This window comes from Drosophila suzukii, chromosome 3, assembly GCF_043229965.1.
Source record: "Drosophila suzukii chromosome 3, CBGP_Dsuzu_IsoJpt1.0, whole genome shotgun sequence".
Taxonomy (NCBI): domain Eukaryota; kingdom Metazoa; phylum Arthropoda; class Insecta; order Diptera; family Drosophilidae; genus Drosophila; species Drosophila suzukii.
In genome coordinates this window covers 40,450,832-40,472,928 of record NC_092082.1, presented here as the reverse complement: position 1 = coordinate 40,472,928, position 22,097 = coordinate 40,450,832, and the positions used below count along the sequence as shown (strand labels likewise).

The 22,097-nt window shown below is 40.3% G+C and overlaps 1 long non-coding RNA gene across 1 annotated transcript; it reads left to right on the top strand.

Moving 5' to 3' along the window:
• The first annotated feature begins 232 nt into the window (after positions 1-232).
• On the top strand, positions 233-4,369 carry LOC118878655 (uncharacterized). Its single transcript, XR_005015185.2, has 2 exons — positions 233-533; positions 4,056-4,369. It is a non-coding gene; the product is annotated as an uncharacterized lncRNA (long non-coding RNA).
• The last annotated feature ends 17,728 nt before the right edge of the window (positions 4,370-22,097 follow it).

Genomic DNA, 22,097 nt, shown 5'->3' with positions numbered 1-22,097 from the left:
TAACCTTTCTCAAAAATATTGTTAAAACTTAAATGAGTTGTTGTTCTTATTATCAATACCAATCTACATGCCAAAAATTATTCTAATCGAACCATTTGATCTAAATTTTACTGTCGAGCAGTCCGCACAGATTAAGTTGAACAAGGTTTCTATGGTCCTTAGTATATATTTTCTAATATTTACGCATAAAGATGAACGATTTGTAATCTATGGTAACTCTTTTCAATTTCAGAGAATACTTAAAATAACAAAAATACTTATGAACACAAAGGAGGATCCTGAGGTCGGGACGTTCCTTGAAGGAGGATACTCTGAAGAATCTGATACAGACTCAAATATTCTTTTGGAGGATAATTTACTTAATAGCCTGGACTATTGGCTTGAAAGATTGTTTGATGGGAGAACACAAAAATACTATATAAATTATTGGCCAGACTTTACTACAAAGTAATAAGCCTAAAAGTACCTATGTTAATGAAATGTTTATAACTGAAGCACATTTAAAGTCAAATAATAAATCGGTCCCTTAAATTGTACGTGAACTACACTACATTATGTATTCATTTAGAAACCGATTGGTGTATCACTCATTACGGTTGGACTTTTATGACAGATTTTCAATTAATAAATAATAATAATAATAAAATACGGGGACTGTGCACCTGAGTGTGCTCAGTCACTGTATATAATTTCTTCCCAAGTATATTTAGGCCCATATACCAACATAATACAATTATTATCGCATTAACAATAGTAAAACATAGAACTATATATCACAGCACTTTCCGCCAACACATTTTGGATCCAGACCGTCAGTACGCCAAAACATTAGCATTCTGCCGACTCCACAAAATCATATATAGAGCAATAACTTTGCAAGTAACCATGTACCCTTTTTTGCGCTATTGAGAACCTTATAAAATAGTAAGGAAGGAAGAACGCTATAGATTGGTGTAATACCCATTACGGTTGGACTATTATAACAGATTTTCAATTCAGCCACTGTATAAAGTACGGGGAGTATACTTGGTGCGCTCAGTCACTGTGGATTATTTCTTCCCAAGTAAATTTAGGCCCATATACCAACATAATACAATTATTTTCGCATTAACAATAGTAAAACATAGAACTATATATCACAGCACTTTCCGCCAATACATTTTGCATCCAGACCGTCAGTATGCCAAAACATTAGCAATCTGCCTACTCCACAAAATCATATATAGAGCAATAACTTTGCATGTAAGCATGCAGCATTGCGCTATTGAGAACCTTATAACATAGTATGGAAGGAAGAACGCTACAGTCTAGTACCTCGACTATCAGATACCCATTACTCAGCTTAAGGGACCAAATGGAAATGGAGATACACACGCAGCAAAGCGAGATTGAAAGGCGCCACCTACTCGCGATTTCAATATGTGGTTATGTGACGGTAGACTGCTTAAACCGTTATGGGCGTTAGAGCGGGTGTGGCAAACTTTTTTTTGGGTCAATCGATAGGTATTGACGAGATTAATACATTTCAGTTACAATTTCTTTGCAGCATGAACATTTTGGGCGCCACAGGCTTTGGCGGTTTGTGGGCGTTAAGGTTGGGCGTGCCAAACTTTTTTTTGGATCAATCGATAGGTATTGACGAGACTAATACATTTCAGTTCAAATTTTTTTATAGCAAGAAAATTGTGGGCGCCACAGGCTTTGGCGGTTTGTGGGATTTAAGGTTTGGCGTGCCAAACTTTTTGTTGGATTAATCGAAAGGTATTGACGAGACTAATTCCAGTTAAAATTTTTTTCTAGCATAAAAATTGTGGGCGCCATAAGTTTTGGCGGTTTGTGGGTGTGGCATATTCGCGTGACAAACTTGCTTCGCTATCTTTGATAGTTTCCGAGATATCCGCGTTCATACTTACGAATTTTTGAAGTTTGTGGGCGGTTTGTGGGCATTCTTTTGGGTCAGTCGATAGGTATTGATGAGGGCAATACATGTCAGTTAAAATTTTATTCTAACACCAAAACTGTACGAGCCACAGTTTTGGGCGGTTTGTGAGCGTTAGAGTGGCCGTGGCACCGTGCTGGAGCAAACTTGCGCTGCCTAAAAAGCTCAGGAATCTGCCAGCCAATTTCCAATAGCCTAGGTCTTTTAGTTTCCGAGATCTCAGCGTTCATCCGGACGGATAGACGGACATGGCTAGATCGACTCGGGTAGTGATTTTGATCAAGATTATATATGCTTTATGGGGTCGGAAACGCTTCCTTCTATCTGTTACATACTTTTCGACGAATCTAGTGTACCCTTTTACTCTACGAGTAACGGGTATAATAGGGTGTTTTTGAGATATTCACTTTTACTTGTGGATATATATTAATTTTACTAATTTAGAAATGTAGAAGGAAAATGTTAACAATATCTGCCATAGAAACGATCGGATAAATAATGGAAAAATAATAGAAAACCATTTTTGACCATATTCTCTTCTACTCCGGTAAATAACATTTTTGTAATATTTAGATTTTCGAATTCAATTTAACAAGAACTGGACTATTATATCATATAGATGTCATATAAAGGATCGGGAAATTAATGACAAAATAATACAAATACCGTTACGTTTCGTTTTCGGTAAACATATACGGTAAATTAAAATGGAACATTAGTAGCTATTATAAGCGGGCAGGGCAACTTTTTTTGACGGTTTTAAATGTAGTATCCGACGGAATCCTTTTATAGCATTTCAAAATATTATCTACTGAGAATCAGCAGGAGAAAGTGCACGGGGATACACACGAGCCCAAGTCTCACCCCTATCCACAAGCAATCGTGTTGAAAGTTTAATTAAAAATGTGCAGTTTATTTTTACAGTAGTGAAAATATACCATTGGAAAGAAATGCTTTCCATTGATACAAAACTTTTTTTTAGTGATGAGGTACACTAATCACGGTATCGGCGGTGATCGTCATTAGTTCCATTTTCAGTCTACACTTCAAACCGTCGGAAAAATTGCCCTGCCCGCTTATAGTATTTACTCTCTGACTAAAATTGTAATGGTTGCATTGCAATATAGGCTGGCTGACCCGGTCGTTAGACTCGTGCGGCCAACCGAAATATAATCGCGCCTCAGAGCCCAACTCATGGGAAGTGCTAGTGTCAGCATATTCTCATGCCCTGAGTGCCGTCACATACAACCCATGCATGTACAACTTCTCTCGCGTTCTTGCTGCTATCAGCCAAATACATTTGTAAGCATATAAGTTACATTGATATAGACATGGCGGCCGCTGCCAATGCTTGCAGGCAGCGCTGCCGCGAATAGCTGGTTGTAGGACACTCTAACTTTGAAAGTCAATGAATAAAGTTCTTGCCCTGGCCGATGGCCACTAAGACCAATTTAATTATTTATCCGGGTTCAACAACTATTAATAATTTGATACGAGATCAAATAATGCAAATGGTTTAATTCGTGTCCGGCTAAACATATTTCCTTGCTATTATTCTTCCAAAGTTTGAAAAAAAAATCGGTGGCATAACTCCCATAGCTTAAAACTGTTTTCAAATACGCTCTATAATGATAATTATTATTACTTTGCGATTCCAACATATTATGTATATATTATATATATTGGCCAGTACATTTTTATACCCGCTACTCGTAGAGTAAAAGGGTATACTAGACCCCCTAAAGTACATATATTCTTGATCACTAGCCGTAGCGATCTAGCCATGTTGGTCTGTCTGTCCGTCCGTATGAACGCTGAGATCTCGAAAACTACAAAAGCTAGAAAGTTGCAATTTGGCATGTAGATTCCTGAGCTTTTTGCCCATAACCTTTCTCAAAAATTTTGTTAAAACTTAAATGAGTTGTTGTTCTTATTATCAATACCAATCTACATGCCAAAAATTATTCTAATCGAACCATTTGATCTAAATTTTACTGTCGAGCAGTCCGCACAGATTAAGTTGAACAAGGTTTCTATGGTCCTTAGTATATATTTTCTAATATTTACGCATAAAGATGAACGATTTGTAATCTATGGTAACTCTTTTCAATTTCAGAGAATACTTAAAATAACAAAAATACTTATGAACACAAAGGAGGATCCTGAGGTCGGGACGTTCCTTGAAGGAGGATACTCTGAAGAATCTGATACAGACTCAAATATTCTTTTGGAGGATAATTTACTTAATAGCCTGGACTATTGGCTTGAAAGATTGTTTGATGGGAGAACACAAAAATACTATATAAATTATTGGCCAGACTTTACTACAAAGTAATAAGCCTAAAGTACCTATGTAAATGAAATGTTTATAACTGAAGCACATTTAAAGTCAAATAATAAATCGGTCCCTTAAATTGTACGTGAACTACACTACATTATGTATTCATTTAGAAACCGTTTGGTGTATCACTCATTACGGTTGGACTTTTATGACAGATTTTCAATTAATAAATAATAATAATAATAAAATACGGGGACTGTGCACCTGAGTGTGCTCAGTCACTGTATATAATTTCTTCCCAAGTATATTTAGGCCCATATACCAACATAATACAATTATTATCGCATTAACAATAGTAAAACATAGAACTATATATCACAGAACTTTCCGCCAACACATTTTGGATCCAGACCGTCAGTACGCCAAAACATTAGCATTCTGCCGACTCCACAAAATCATATATAGAGCAATAACTTTGCAAGTAACCATGTAGCACTTTTTGCGCTATTGAGAACCTTATAAAATAGTAAGGAAGGAAGAACGCTATAGATTGGTGTAATACCCATTACGGTTGGACTATTATAACAGATTTTCAATTCAGCCACTGTATAAAGTACGGGGAGTATACTTGGTGCGCTCTGTCACTGTGGATTATTTCTTCCCAAGTAAATTTAGGCCCATATACCAACATAATACAATTATTTTCGCATTAACAATAGTAAAACATAGAACTATATATCACAGCACTTTCCGCCAATACATTTTGCATCCAGACCGTCAGTATGCCAAAACATTAGCAATCTGCCTACTCCACAAAATCATATATAGAGCAATAACTTTGCATGTAAGCATGTAGCATTGCGCTATTGAGAACCTTATAACATAGTATGGAAGGAAGAACGCTACAGTCTAGTACCTCAACTATCAGATACCCATTACTCAGCTTAAGGGACCAAATGGAAATGGAGATACACACGCAGCAAAGCGAGATTGAAAGGCGCCACCTACTTGCGATTTCAATATGTGGTTATGTGACGGTAGACTGCTTAAACCGTTATGGGCGTTAGAGCGGGTGTGGCAAACTTTTTTTTGGGTCAATCGATAGGTATTGACGAGATTAATACATTTCAGTTACAATTTCTTTGCAGCATGAACATTTTGGGTGCCACAGGCTTTGGCGGTTTGTGGGCGTTAAGGTTGGGCGTGCCAAACTTTTTTTTGGATCAATCGATAGGTATTGACGAGACTAATACATTTCAGTTCAAATTTTTTTATAGCAAGAAAATTGTGGGCGCCACAGGCTTTGGCGGTTTGTGGGATTTAAGGTTTGGCGTGCCAAACTTTTTGTTGGATCAATCGAAAGGTATTGACGAGACTAATTCCAGTTAAAATTTTTTTCTAGCATAAAAATTGTGGGCGCCATAAGTTTTGGCGGTTTGTGGGTGTGGCATATTCGCGTGACAAACTTGCTTCGCTATCTTTGATAGTTTCCGAGATATCCGCGTTCATACTTACGAATTTTTGAAGTTTGTGGGCGGTTTGTGGGCATTCTTTTGGGTCAGTCGATAGGTATTGATGAGGGCAATACATGTCAGTTAAAATTTTATTCTAACACCAAAAGTGTACGAGCCACAGTTTTGGGCGGTTTGTGGGCGTTAGAGTGGCCGTGGCACCGTGCTGGAGCAAACTTGCGCTGCCTAAAAAGCTCAGGAATCTGCCAGCCAATTTCCAATAGCCTAGGTCTTTTAGTTTCCGAGATCTCAGCGTTCATCCGGACGGATAGACGGACATGGCTAGATCGACTCGGGTAGTGATTTTGATCAAGATTATATATACTTTATGGGGTCGGAAACGCTTCCTTCTATCTGTTACATACTTTTCGACGAATCTAGTGTACCCTTTTACTCTACGAGTAACGGGTATAATAGGGTGTTTTTGAGATATTCACTTTTACTTGTGGATATATATTAATTTTACTAATTAAGAAATGTAGAAGGAAAATGTTAACAATATCTGCCATAGAAACGATCGGATAAATAATGGAAAAATAATAGAAAACCATTTTTGACCATATTCTCTTCTACTCCGGTAAATAACATTTTTGTAATATTTAGATTTTCGAATTCAATTTAACAAGAACTGGACTATTATATCATATAGATGTCATATAAAGGATCGGGAAATTAATGACAAAATAATACAAATACCGTTACGTTTCGTTTTCGGTAAACATATACGGTAAATTAAAATGGAACATTAGTAGCTATTATAAGCGGGCAGGGCAACTTTTTTTGACGGTTTTAAATGTAGTATCCGACGGAATCCTTTTATAGCATTTCAAAATATTATCTACTGAGAATCAGCAGGAGAAAGTGCACGGGGATACACACGAGCCCAAGTCTCACCCCTATCCACAAGCAATCGTGTTGAAAGTTTAATTAAAAATGTGCAGTTTATTTTTACAGTAGTGAAAATATACCATTGGAAAGAAATGCTTTCCATTGATACAAAACTTTTTTTTAGTGATGAGGTACACTAATCACGGTATCGGCGGTGATCGTCATTAGTTCCATTTTCAGTCTACACTTCAAACTGTCGGAAAAATTGCCCTGCCCGCTTATAGTATTTACTCTCTGACTAAAATTGTAATGGTTGCATTGCAATATAGGCTGGCTGACCCGGTCGTTAGACTCGTGCGGCCAACCGAAATATAATCGCGCCTCAGAGCCCAACTTATGGGAAGTGCTAGTGTCAGCATATTCTCATGCCCTGAGTGCAGTCACATACAACCCATGCATGTACAACTTCTCTCGCGTTCTTGCTGCTATCAGCCAAATACATTTGTAAGCATATAAGTTACATTGATATAGACATGGCGGCCGCTGCCAATGCTTGCAGGCAGCGCTGCCGCGAATAGCTGGTTGTAGGACACTCTAACTTTGAAAGTCAATGAATAAAGTTCTTGCCTTGGCCGATGGCCACTAAGACCAATTTAATTATTTATCCAGGTTCAACAACTATTTATAATATGATGTGAGATCAAATAATGCAAATGGTTTAATTCGTGTCCGGCTAAACATATTTCCTTGCTATTATTCTTCCAAAGTTTGAAAAAAAATCGGTGGCATAACTCCCATAGCTTAAAACTGTTTTCAAATACGCTCTATAATGATAATTATTATTACTTTGCGATTCCAACATATTATGTATATATTATATATATTGGCCAGTACATTTTTATACCCGCTACTCGTAGAGTAAAAGGGTATACTAGACCCCCTAAAGTACATATATTCTTGATCACTAGCCGTAGCGATCTAGCCATGTTGGTCTGTCTGTCCGTCCGTATGAACGCTGAGATCTCGAAAACTACAAAAGCTAGAAAGTTGCAATTTGGCATGTAGATTCCTGAGCTTTTTGCGCAGCGCACGCCCACTCTAACGCCCACAAGCCGCAGAAAACTGTGTCCTCTACAGTTTTAATGCTAGAATACAAATTTTAACTGAAATGTAGCAATCTTCAAAAAATCGTAAGTATGAACGCTGATATCTCGGAAACTATCAAATATAAAGAATTAAGATTTCAGATTGAGATTCCGTAGCCTTGCTGCGTACAAGTTTGTTACGCGAATATGCCAAGCAAACTCTAACGCCCACGAACTGCCCAAACCAGTGGCGCCCACAGTTTTCATGCTAGCAAAAAATTTAACAGAAATGTGTTAGTCTCGTCAAACCTATCGATTGATCCAAAAAAAGTTTGCCGCGCCCACCCTAATGCCCACAAACCGCCAAGGCATGTGACGCCCACAATTTTCATGCTAAAAACAAAACTTTAACATTTGTGTACTAGCCTCGACAATACCTATCAATTGACTCAAAAAAAAGTTTGTCTCGCCCACTCTAACGCCCATAACGCTTAAATCTTTCTACCGCCCACATAACCATATATTGAGATCGCGGGTAGATGGCCCATTCCAATCTCGCTTTGCTGCTCGCATATCTCCATCTCCCTTTGGTCCCTTTAGCTGAGTAATGTGTATCTGTTAGTCGAGGTACTCGACTATAGCGTTCTTTCTTGATATTTCTCCATTTGTTTCTATCAACTTGCAAAAAACTCGCTGCCCTATATTCCCACGATCGCTAACCAAAAAGATGCAGTCTAGGCGCAACTTGATTCGGGTGAACTTTATATAAGGCATTAAACTGCTGTTAGCTGCGCAATCAATGCACACTCGTACATTTGGCCAGGGCTAGCTTCTAAGCGCAATTTGTTTCCGAAGAACTTTATTGAGGGCATTTAACTGCTGTTGATTTTGCAATCAATGCTTACTCTTATTTTTATTTTATATTTTATATTATTTTGGGTGTTAGCTCTACCCTCCTTAAACGCGACTGTCTTCTGGCGCAACGTAAAAGAGTTTTTGGCGTTACGATCCTGTTACTAATAGTAGATGTATGATGTATGATCCGTAGCCAACGGAAGGTTCTATGATTGTTTTGCTTCATAGTTTTTCCCGCGTTTTGTGTTGTTTATGTTTAATTCCTTGATCATATGTAGTGAGAGAACTTCCTCGAATTTCGTCTTCTCTCCCATTAGTTGTAATAACGGAGGTTATTGTTCAACTAAGTGGACTTCCCTCGACTCCAAAATAGTTTCACCAATTGTTACTGTTGAATTATGAAGAAACCTTGGAGTTTTTCATTTAGCGAGACTGGTCCATTAAAGTCGTTCAGCAGTTTTGTGCCTATCCGTACGTTCTCAAAAACTTACAATATGGTTCTCGCAGGTTCAGGAGGGCGTATACGCAAGTATCATTGATTAAGGCTAACTAATTTTATGAATTACAAATTGTCTTATCATTATGGGACAAGGTTATTTTATAGCAAAAAGTTGTCTCTTACGTTCTAAATAATTTTCATATCATTAATTATTTGGGGGTTTTTTATTGCTTTAATTTTTAAAGTTCTACAATTCTGATTTAATGTTTTGGATGCTAATAATATAAGGGAGATCGCTTCCGTTTGTGGCTAATTTAACTTTAGCGAACTCTAATAATTCTTCTATATTAAAGAATTAAATTTTTCATTTTTAAAGATATCTTCCGCTACTGTGGTTTCCGTGCTTGTAAATACAAATAAATTTATTGTGCTAGTTTTAGCCCATGTAATTGCCCATATAATCATGGTTATTTTTTCTATTATTAATTGAATTTTATGCTATAAAATGTTCGCTTTCTGATTTATAATTTCCTCCGAGCTCTGGGTCACTTTTAATAGTGTATTAGTAAGTTGGTTAATTTTTTATTAATTGATCTGTTAATTACTACTTGTTTATTATTGTTTTCTAATTGCACGTATACCTTATTTTTTTAGATATCGTAGTCACGGTGGTCTTGTGTCCCGCCAACCATTTCTATACGGTACTTATTGCTTCTATTGCCCTTTTTGTCTTTTTTGAGTTCAAAAAATCGTAAACATGAACGCGGATATCTCGAAAACTATCAAAGGTAGAGAATTGGGATTTCCTTGAGCGCAGTAAAAGTTTGTTACGCGAATGTGCCACGCTCACTCTAACGCCCACAAAACGCCCAACCCTGTGGCGCCCACAATTGTCATGCTAGATAAAAAATTTAAACTGAAATGTGTTAGTCTCATCAATACCAATCGATTGATCCAAAAAAAGTTTGCCACGCCCACTCGAACGCCCATAACACTTAAATCTTTCTACCGCCCACATAACCATATATTGAGATTTCCCTTTTCTCCCTTTAGCTATATTATATACTATTATTCAATTCCCGGATAACCATGTCCGTGTCAATGTCTTCAAATTTCTCAAGAAACTCTTCGCAAAACTTTTTAGCTGAGTAGCGGATATTGGATAGTCGAGGTACTCGACTATAGCATTCTATCTTGTTTTAATTTTGCGATGGTTTACAAAAATGGACCTCCTTTTACACTTTAAAAGCCCATAACTTGGTTAAAAGGGTTCGGGTTTCAAGATGGCATACCTTTATGGGCTTCTGGAATGATTATGCTGTTATTTGCATAAAATATTAAACTTTGAAGGTAGTCAACATTTTGACTGTTTTGATGTCATTGATTTTAATTATGCGAAGGTTTACAAAAATGGTCCTCCTATTAAACTTTAAAAGCCCATTACCTCGTCGTCAAGGACTCGGATTTCGAAATGGCAAACCTCTGTGGCTTGTGGAATTATTATGCTGTGATCTTCATTAAAATATTTTACTTTAAAGGTAGTCAACATTTTAACCGTTTTGGTGTCATTGATTTTAATTTTGCGAAGGCTTACAGAAATGGGCCTCCTTTTAAACTTTAAAAACCCATAACTTGGGCAAAAGGAATTGGATTTAATAGCATACCTTAATGGGCTTGTGAAACGATTATGCTGTTATCTGCTTTCAAATATTTAGCTTAAAAGGTAGTCAATATTTTGGCTGTTTTGATGTCATTGATTTTAAATTTGCGATGGTTTACAAAAATTGACCTCCTTTTCCACTTTAATATCTTAATGAAGACCACAGCATAAATATTCCACAAGCCCGAAAGGTATGCCATTCCGAAATCCGAGTCCTTTTGATCAAGTAATGGGCTTTCATTTAAACTGTCAAAGCCCATAACTTGATCAAAAGGACTTGGATTTTGGTATGACATAATTTACTCGGATTGTGGAATAAATTTGCTGTGAACTTCAGTCAAATATTTAACTTTAAAGTTAGTTAATATTTTAAAAATGTTTATGTCATTGAATTTAATTTTGCTAAGGGTGGCTGAAAATGTGCCTCCATTCAAACATTTAAAGTCCGGATTTCAGAATGGAATACCATAATGGACTTGTGAAAGATTATTCTGTGATCTACATTTAAATACTTAACTTTAAAGTTAGTTAGTATTATAGCCGTTTTTAAGCTTTCAAGGCCCATATCTTTGTCAAAAGGAGTCGGATTTCGCAACGGAATACCACAATGAGTTTTTGAAATGTTTATCTAGTTGTCTGCATTAATATATTTAACTTTAACAAGGAAGAACGCTATATTCGAGTACCTCGACTATCAGATACCCGTTACACAGCTAAAAGGACAAAGGGGGGAAATGGAGATATGCAAGCAGCAAAGTGTGATTGAAATGCGCCACGTACCAGCGATCTCAATATATGGTTATGTGGGCGGTAGACAGATTTAAGCGTTATGGGCGTTAGAGTGGGTGTGTCAAACTTTTTTTTGAGTCAAGCGATAGGTATTGACGAGACTAATACATTTCAGTTAACATTTTTTTCTAGCATGAAAATTGTTGGAGTGGGCGTGGCAAATTTTTTTTGGGTCAATCGATAGGTATTGATGAGAACAATACATTTCAGTTAAAGTTTTTATTCTAGCATCAAAACTGTAGGAGCCACAGCGTGGTACGGTGCTGAAACAAAATTGCGCTGCGTAAGAAGATAAAGAATCTGCTTGCCAAATCCCAATAGCCTAACTCATAAATTCCGAGATCTCAGCGTTCATCCGGACGGACCGACATACGGACAGACGGACATGGCTTTTTAACAGCGAATGTAAAAATACTTCTGTTAATGTTGCCAGCGAGTAAAAAGAAGAAGAAGCAGACATCAAGAAGAAACAACCTTTTTTTAGCTGGTCGCGTTTAAAAGCGATTTTTTTAAAATTTTTATTTGTAAACATACAGTAAGCTTAAGTCAAAGATTGAATGTTTGTTAATTAAATACAACCTGTGAAGTTCGACAAATGTCCTGGTTTGACTTCTGCTCAACTTTGACGATCAAGTGAGAGTCTTCACAACATATTTAGTGGCCCATGAGGGAAACATACATTCACAACTTTATCGGCATCAAATAGTAGACAGTTTATATGTCAGAATGGAATACCATTACAGGTTTGTGTAGTGATTTGTGGAATGATAATGCTGTTCTCTGTATTAAAGTATTAAACTTCAAGGGTAGTCAATGTTTTGACTTGACTAGATTTACAGAAACGGACAAAACTACCAAAACTAAAATCAAAGCCTTAAGAACAGTCAAAACATTGACTACCTTTAAAGTTTAATACTTTCATGCTAGGAACAGCATTAAGTCCTTTTGATCAAGTTAGGTGCTTTGATAGTTTAACTAGAGTCCCTTTTTTGTAAACCATCGCAAAATTAAAATCAATGACATAAAATCAGTCAAAATATTAACTAACCTTAAAGTTAACTATTTTAATGATAATAATAATAATATTGATAATCACTACACAAAATATATGTCATTCTGAAATCCGGGGCCTCACTAATCACTACACAAACCTGTTAGGGTATTCCATTTTGAAATCCGAGCAAGTATTTTGTCGGATCACGGAATATTCATTATACAAACGTGTTCAGTTATCTTTTTTCGATATCCGAGTCCTTTTGATTAAGTTATGGGCTTTTAAAGTTTATATGGAGGCCCACTTCTGTACGCCCTAGCAAAATTAAAATCAAAAAGATATAAACATTCAAAATATTAACTAATTTTAAAGTTAAATATTTGAAACAAGACCCCACAGATTTATTTCACAACCCCATTAAAATATGCCATTCGGATATCCGACTCCTTTTGACAAAGTGATGGGCTTTGAAAGTTTACATTACCGTATACCTTAGCAAAACTAAAAAAATGGCATAAAAACGCCAATAATACTAACTAACGTTACAGTTAAGTATTTAAATGTAGATGACAGCATGATGTTTCCACAAGTCCAGTTAAGGTATCCTTTTCCGAAACTCGAGACCTTTTGACCACGGTTTAGTCTTTGAATGTTTAAATGGAGGCCCATTTCTGTAAGCCTTAGTAAAATTAAAAGCAATGACATAAAAACTGTCAAAATATTAATTAACTTTAAAGTTAAGTATTTAGTGTAGATCACAGGATAATTATTACACAAACCTGTTAAGGTATCCCATTCCAAAATTCGAGTCCTTTTGATCAAGTTAAGGGCTTTAAAAGTTAAAATAGAGGCCCATTTATGTAAACCTTCGCAAATATAAAATCAATGACATTAAAACCGTCAGTATATTAATTATCTTTAAAGTTTAGTTTTGTAGTGTAGATCACAGAATAATCATTACACAAGCCTGTTAAGGTACCAGATTCGGAATGCCGAGTCATTTTGATCAAGTAATGGTCTTTGAGTGTATAAATGGCCCATTTGAAGACTCATTTCTGTAAGCCTCTGCAAAAATAAAATCAGTGACAAAAAAGTGTTCAAAAAATGTTGACTGCTCTTAAAGTTAAATATTTCAATGCACTGTAACAAACAGTTTTTCTAGATTTCGTCCGGCTAGCTCAGTAGATTTGTGCGTTCGTCTCACCAAATTTAAAGTTAACGTGACCACCCGATTAACAGTGACAACAAAACAAATTTAGAATACAGGCTGTGAGACGTTTACTCACTGCTCTGGGTATAAAGTTTATTTGTCCTCTGCTGGATCTTCTTTCGCTGATGCTTCTAAAAGTCCTCCTCTGTTGTTGGCCTCCGCTGCTCCAGATACTTCTGCCGGCACTCGTAAGAGATTACAATGTGTTGGGATGTTGGAGCTTAGGGAAGCGTCACCGTTCTTAGACTAGGGTGAATAGGCCCTGAGCTTTCAAGACAACCTTCCTGCCAGGCCTTTCCTTTGCTCTGTTCCGGCTTGTCCCGCCAGACGCTTCTCTCAGTGAAAGACAAACGTTTCACCCTAGCCTTCCATTAAGACAGTTTTAGTCGGCGATGTCCTTGCTCGACGATGTCTTCGCGCTGCGCTATAATTGCTCTGCGATGACTCTGCCCTGCGATGTCCTTGCTCTGCGTAACTGGGTCTCGGGCTCTCAGGACTCCGGTGCAGCGTCTGCACAATTCCTGCCTAACTATTCGGGCAATCGTTTGACATAACTAGAGCAGTCCTCATAACAGCCTGACGAGTTTTCTCCGTGCAAATCGCTTCCGATACCGGACTCAAGGAGACCAAATTTTAATTAGTTGAGTCAACCTGGAAGATAAGTCCATCTGCATTACATAAGTGTTTGTAAATGGCTTGACCAGAACCAATGTCAAACTCTGTTGCGCCAAATCACTATCATCACTTTCGTTTTCACCAGTTTTAACAACCACGAACTAACACTCGCTCGTATTGCACTTAAATTTGGGGAAGGGGATGACAAGCTTCACGAGACTTGTGTTTAGGGGGAGATGGCTATAGGCACCGGTTGAATCCATTATTTTCCTTGATTTCTTGATTACTACATTGTTCGATGTTACGTTCTGGCGATTCACGTGGCAATGCTGACTAAAATTATGGTTTAAATTTATAGTAGCTTTGAAACCAAGAAAACCAGAAGATTGAAGTAAGCTTACAACTATTTGATGGCGGTGAAGATCCGCGTGTATTCCCCTCATGGGTCACCAAAAATCTTGTACGACTCGCACCCGATCGTCAAAGTTGAGCAGAAATCAACTCCGGGGTCTTTTATAGACTTTTTAATGAAAACACAGGGCATATGTTGAACTTCACCAGTTGTATTTAATTAACAAACATCCAATCTTTGACTTGAGCTTATTATAAGTTTACAAATGGGATTAAAAAAATTTGTATTTAACGCGACCAGCTAAAAAAAAGGTTGTTTCTCCTTGGCGTCTGCCTCTTCTTCTTTTTACTCGCTGCCAACATTATCAGCATAATTTTAACATTCGCTGTTAATACTGCTGTTGTGTCCACTGCTTCCGCATCGACAGAAACACTTTTTCATTACTAGATAATCACATAATTTTGAATAAATAATGGGCTTTGAAAGTTTTTCTAAAAAAAAACTTCGCAAAACGCGAACTTAACTCATTCCATAAACCAATTAAAATATGTCATTTCGAAGTCCGAGTCCTTTTGACCAAGTTTTGGGCTTTGATAATTTAAATGAAGGCCCATTTTCAGCAACCCTTTTAAAAATCAAAATCAATGTCATAAAAACAGTCAAATTTTTAACTACTTTTAAAGTTAAATAGATTAGTGCATATAACTAGATAATCATTTCACAAACCCTTAATGGTACCCCGCTCAAAGTCCGACATCTTTTGACAAAGTTATGGGCTTTTAAAGTTTAAATTTCTTTAAGCCTTAGCAAAACTAAAATAAATGGCATAAAAGCGGCCATAATACGAACTAACTTTAAAGTTATGTATTCAAATGTACCGAACTTAAAGTAGTCAAAGTCTGCGTTTTCCAAACGTACGTCGGGCGCCAGAATCAGTTAACTCCACGTTAGGATCAACAGGATACGTCGGTGCTACGCCTGCTCATTTCCTACTCAAGTCGCACCAGTCGACACTCAACGTAGCCGTATATTTGCCTGTGACGACCTCAGCTACCTCTGTCTCAATTCGGAGCATTATGCGGTCTCGATCGCCTCGGCGTAGCGATCTTGCTTCTTGCTGACTTTCACTGCTGTATCTCTTTGATTTTGACTTGCCTGACGTTTTTCACTCGCGTTCTGATTCTTGATGACTGCCTTAGATCCGTGCGCTGGGCCTGCTTATATAGGACTTCTGGTACCGTTAATCCTCGGCTTCTCCTCACCAGGGTCCAAATTCCGCAGTTTTACCGTGCGACCTTTCGCCGTCTGCGCACGGCATCACACTATAGTCCAAAGTGTGGCAATGTACCGTTGTTCCTTCACTCACGGCACGCCTGTCTCGCCGTCTAGCTCCTCCTCCTGCTGTCTCGCTTTATCGCCTCTCTGCGCTCCTTTTCACCAAACTTTATTTCTTCCTACTCTCCAAAATGCTTTTCCCCGTACTCTCCAAACTCCCTTTTCGCGCAGTGCCGTTACTACGCGAATTCGCAGCGTACTGAGCAACTGGCAGTCCTCCGTACAGTTATTATTCGCTTTATTTGTGCGGAAGGCTCAGACTGAGAACTACTCATAAATTGCAAACGATACAGAACGAGCTAGGCAAACTACCCCGAAAATCCAGGTTCAAGCTTCAAGGAGACACCCACAGAAGGTTAAGGTCTAATACCGGGCCTTAGCCTCGCCGAGATGCGGCAGGAGAGTCATCAGAGGGACGTAAGCTGGGAAGAAAAGAAGCGCACAGAGAAGGGTCCACAGGAAATCAAAGTTCTAACTACGACAACTTAGCTTGGAAAAACCACTCGAATTCCTGGAGCTGGTGGAATGGTCTGCGAACACGTATGGATGAGACCTGGATCTAATTCAACGAGCGATGCCAGAGTTACTTCAGGGTAAGGCATTAAAATGGTTTATCTCCATCAACAAGCCGTGGAGAACTTGGAGCGAGTTCATAGAGAGCTTCCAAACTTACTTCCCACCAAGGGGCTACATCGCTAAGCTCAAATATAAGTTCGAGCGGAGAAAGCAAGGGTTCAGAAAGCCTTTTAAAGACTACATGATAGAGACCTAAACAGAACTCTGGACTACAGCAGGAAAGAAACGCTAGCGATCATAAAGGAGAATGGAACTCCAGACCTGCGCAATAAGAACGTACCACGTGGACAATCTGGAAGCACTGATGCTATGGGCAGACGACTACGAAGAATTGAACAACGATCATGCAATGTTCGTCAAAGAACACCAATTTACAGCGCAAGTCACGTTCAACCCGAAGGGCAGCAAACAAAAACGCTTTGGAGACCATCGAAACGGGAAATGGCCAGCCGCAGAGGGGCGAGCGGCGGTCGGAAGGTGTTACCTCTCCAACCTAATTTGGAAGCTAATCCAAGAGGAGCAGTAGTTGTCCGCAGCTGTGACGATTGGCAGATGTAAGGTGTATCGGAGTAAGCGCTCAGCTAGAAGTAGAAGTCGAATTCGGGAACAAACAACTGACCATGAGCCTGCTGATATTACCAGGGGTAGTTGGTTCTGGGTTGGAATTTCCTCATACAGGTCGGCTTCGAAATAAGATGCGCAGGTCACGAAATCATCATACCTGCCAGGAACAGACACAAGGAATGGCTTGAGGAAAAGTTGTCAGTGGCAGTTGGCGACGGCGAAGAGAACATCAAGGAATTCCTAGAGGCAGAACTGACTGCCGCTTGGATTACATTCGTCATCTGCAACATTTCAAAGTGCTTTGGACCAAGCGATTTGACCGAACTTGCGTTCGCGTATCAAGACGACATAATCGTTATTAAACGAACTCAACAAGAACACAAGGAAAATCTCAGAGAAGTGTTTCGGCGTCTGAAGGAGGCGGCCCGGAGGATAAACTTGGAGAAGTGTCAATTCTTCAAGCAGAAGCTGCTGTACCTGGGGCACCGCGTAACAAGCCAAGGGATTGATACAGACCCAGACAAAGTGGCAAACACAGAACAGTTAGACAACATTCAACAGTCCGCGAGCTCAGGCAGTACCTAGGCGGGGCATCATCGTACTGACGTTCTGTACTTTGCACGAATCGTCACGCTGTTCAATGACCTACTCCGGAAGGGCGTAAAGTGAACCACCAACAAGCGTTCGAAGAGGTAAAAGCAAGGACATTCATTCGGCAAACGGACTCCAGCGACTATGGCGTTGACGAGATTGTAAAGCAGGAAATGGAAAACGGATAAAAAGTGTTCTCGTACTCCAGTCGAACCCTAAATGGCAAACTATTCGACAAGAAGAAATTGTGCTTGGCTATTGGGAAATACCCAAACTAAGACCCTACCTGGAAAGAGAATCACGACTCCCCTGCGGCCGGCCATGTGAGAAGCCGGAAGACAATTGCCCGACTAGCACGATACTGCTCCCCAGGAATGCGTCCTTAAACGCGAGAAGTGCCTGAAATTCAAACCGAGCCCGATGCAGGCGGAGGGAAAAATGCTGAAACAAATTCCTAAAGAGACATGGGCAACGGTGTCCGCAGACTTTGTTGGACCACTGCCAAGGTCGAAGCATAGAAACCAGATGCTGTTGGTTCTGATCGATCGGTTTTCAAAGAGGACCGAATTTGTGCCACTACGTACAGCGATAGCAGAAACCCTACAGAAGGCATAATCGCGAGATTCGGGGTCCCTTAGTGCTAATCACGAACAACGGGGCTCCTAGGCGATATGGGCATTAAGTCACGAACGCGTGAACCGGACTGTGATAACAATGATAGCACAGCTTACCGGACTGAACCAGAGGAACTGGGACGAGAGGTTGCCAGAGATAATGTTAGCTATCAACTCAAGCGTATCCGAGTCCACGGGTTACTCGCCTTCGTTCCTAACACAGGGCACGGATGTGCGACTGCCGAATGCCTAGGCACTACAACCTGCGACGAAGGCAGTGTAAGCGTTGTCGCTTCAGCCAAAAAGTATCATCTGTCGAAGGCGGCAGATGCGTTTGCGGCGAAACTAGCACCGAGATATAATGGTCCGTATCAGGTGGTCGATTTCATGTCGCCCGTGATATGCAGAACTCGCCCCCAAAACCGACCAAGAGTCGGTTAGTTCAACGACATTACAAGAAGCCTTTAGTCGTCAGACCGAACCCCAAATTAACGGAAGGAGTAGTGTAAAAGACAAGGAGACCGATCATGTAGTTTGTTGGCGGATGAAGAACCAGCAGCGGCAACCGTTTAATCGTCCGGCTTAGGCCGGAGTCAACGGAACATGCCTCACACAGACTAAAACTCTGTTCAGTAGAACTGCTACTGAACTGACCGTTCATTACACCCGGATCCAAGGATGCAGTAGGTATAGCCTGGCCGTTTCATCGTCAGGCAAACGCCGGGGTCAACGGTCCAAAAGCCAAGCCGCTGACTATGCCCGTTACTCGTGGAGTAAAAGGGTATACTAGAATCGTCGGAAAGTATGTAACAGGTAGAAGGAAGCGTTTCCGACCCCACAAAGTATATAAGTTAACTAACTCAGCCGGGCGACGGCATTAACCGATCGCCCAAAAGTCCGCTCCGGCCAAACTGCTGACACAGCGTCTGGCCGGAAGCTCATGCATAGCCGGCAAGCACTGCCCATTGGAGTGGCCGCTTTGAAGTTCAATTATGTTAGCTTTAAGATTCAGTTCATTTTCAACAGTCAAAGAATAAAGAACACAAGTTCATTCTGAAATAACTCCGGCAACCGACGTATAACTTCTTATTACTTAAACACTGACTGAGTCTCTAGGCCAGCAGCGAACGGAGGGCAGTTACCCTTCCAGCGTAATCATCATAATTCTTCAGTAGATGAGAAGCTAATAAATCGACTTCCGGCAGCTAGTTGAGGGCTGCTGCGAAGGAAGCTGAACAATTATCATTTCCAGAGATCACATTAATTTTGACCATCGGCATTCCGGCTACTGATTGAGGACAGCAGCGAGGGACTCTTCTGCAGCTACCCCATCTGCATTTGTTAAATATTTAAATACAAATACAAATATTTTCTGCAGCTCCGTATTAAAGTTTCGTGTGAACATTTTTATTAATTAACATACTCGGTTATTGTTTGACAATTTAATTGGTATTATCACATGTGATTTTGTAAATGTTTCCTCGACTGTGGCAATTTTTTGTTCCTTCGTTACCAAGCGGCGACTCAGCCCCCGCAGCCTCCTCGCCATAGCCATGGGCAAGACTGCTTGAACATACATCAATTCGTTATTGCGATTTAGCTTACACAGCTCCATATGAGCGACCCGTTCCAGCAATATAGGAGTAACAAACAGTTCGACAGCGACTCTGGGTCCGACACCGAAGGGCTGACCAGAGCTTCTACACCGAAAAGTGTAAGCACTAGCACATCCGCAGCCATAAATATGGCATTTAACCCAGACCAAATAAAGGCGGTCGTACAGGCTGCCGTTAACCATGGCCTACAGGAAGCGGCCGCAGACGGCCAGCGTAGGGAAGATCAATAACGTCAGACTATTCTGGAACTGGCCAGCCAAGTGGCGGCGATACAAATCGCGCCCGCCCAAACAGTAGCCCCTCAGATTAAAGTTTATGCACCTATAGATATAAACAGGGACATCGTTTGTAATGAGCTGCTAGACGCTGTCAAGTGCCTGCCCGAATTTTCGGGAACGCAGGAGACATACGTCTCCTGGCGGCAAGCAGCAGTAGGCGCGTATTACATATTTAAAAACTTCGAGGGTAGTTCACGCCATTATCAGGCGGTTATTATTATTAGGAGTAAGATTAGAGGCCCTGCCGATGCCGTACTATCTTCATTTGGCACCGTGCTGAACTTCGATGCGATTATAAATCGACTCGACTTCACATACAGTGACAAGCGAACACTGCACGTCATAGAGCAGGAGACGGGTGCCCTCAGACAGGGAAATCTCTCGCTTCTGCAGTATTACTACGAGGTGGAAAGGAAGCTTACCCTCCTCACTAATAAGGCAACTATGTCATATGAAGCCTCGGCGGCACAAGTTTTATGCGAAAAATTCCGGAATGATGCCCTCCGCGTATTTATCTCTGGACTAAAGCGCAGTCTCACCGACGTCCTCTTCTCGGCAAAGCCGAAGGACATGCCATCAGCACTTGCATTGGCTCAAGAAGTGGAGTCCAACCATGAAAGGTACACCTTTGCATCATCTTTTGCAAGAAGCCAGGAGGATATGGACAAAAAACTATTTCCGAAGGCGCAAGAGCGCCAACAGGCCAGTTCTCATGCTAATCCGCAACCAGGTACTAGTAAAAATTCGTACTTCAATAAACAGCACAAAGCTCCAGTACACTCTGCTCCACGCAGTGAACGGCTTCAAAGAAATACTCCCGAACCCATGGATGTTGACCCGTCACTGTCCAGGATGCTTAAACCATCTCAGGCCCCGGCATACCAAAATAGGAAGCCGGCCGCGTCCGATCGATCTGGGCCACATAAAAAACAGAGGGTTCACCATGTCGCGCAAAGCGCAGGCGATGCAGAAGAAACATACACCACCGCAGCTTGTAGCGCGGCGCAAGAAATTAACGACGACGCCATTTGGGAGTACGACTCGGACGTCATTAATTTTTTAGGGGAAAATCCCTGCTACCCGTCATCAGACGAAGAGTAGCGGGGATTGACATGAAGCTTCTCATAGACACGGGCGCGTCAAAAAATTTTATCCGACCATATGAGGGATTGAAAGGCGTCCGCCCGGTAGAATCGCCATTTAGAATCCATTATATTCATGGCGCCACCACTATTACAAAGAAATGCTTTGTATAAATTTTTAACTTGAAGGCCACATTCTTTGTCTTACCTGATTTGTCCTCCTTTGATGCTATTGTTGGTCTTGACCTGTTAAAACAGGCAGGGGTATCACTTTGACTAGCCTCCGGCCACCTCAAATGGGGCAACGAAGTAGAAAAAGTCGAATTTCAATCATGCACCGATGTCAATTTTACTAACGTAGATTGCTCCGATGCACCGCCTCCAGCTACGGACAGGAAGAAAGCCTTCGCGAACCCCAACGAAGCCCTTCCTTACAACACGTCGGTTGTTGCCACCATCAGAACTGTTAGTGAGGAACCCATTTATGCCAAACTTTACCCATACCCAATGGAAGCGGCAGATTTCGTCAACAGCGAAATTCAAGACTTGCTGAAAAAATGACATAATTCAAAAGTCGAAATCCCTCTACAATAACCCAATATGGGTGGTAGATAAAAAGGGCGTCGACGAATCGGTCAACCGAAAAATGCGGCTGGTGTTAGACTTTCGCAAATTGAACGAAAGGACGATACCCTATCGCTACCCTATGCCAAACATCTCTATGATACTTGGAAACTTAGACAAGGCCAGGTACTTCACAACGCTAGACTTGAAGTCTGGCTACCACCAGATTACACTGGCAGAGCGCGACCGCGAAAAAACTTCTTTTTCCGTAAATGGGGGGAAATATGAGTTTCACCGACTGCCATTTGGGTTGAAGAAT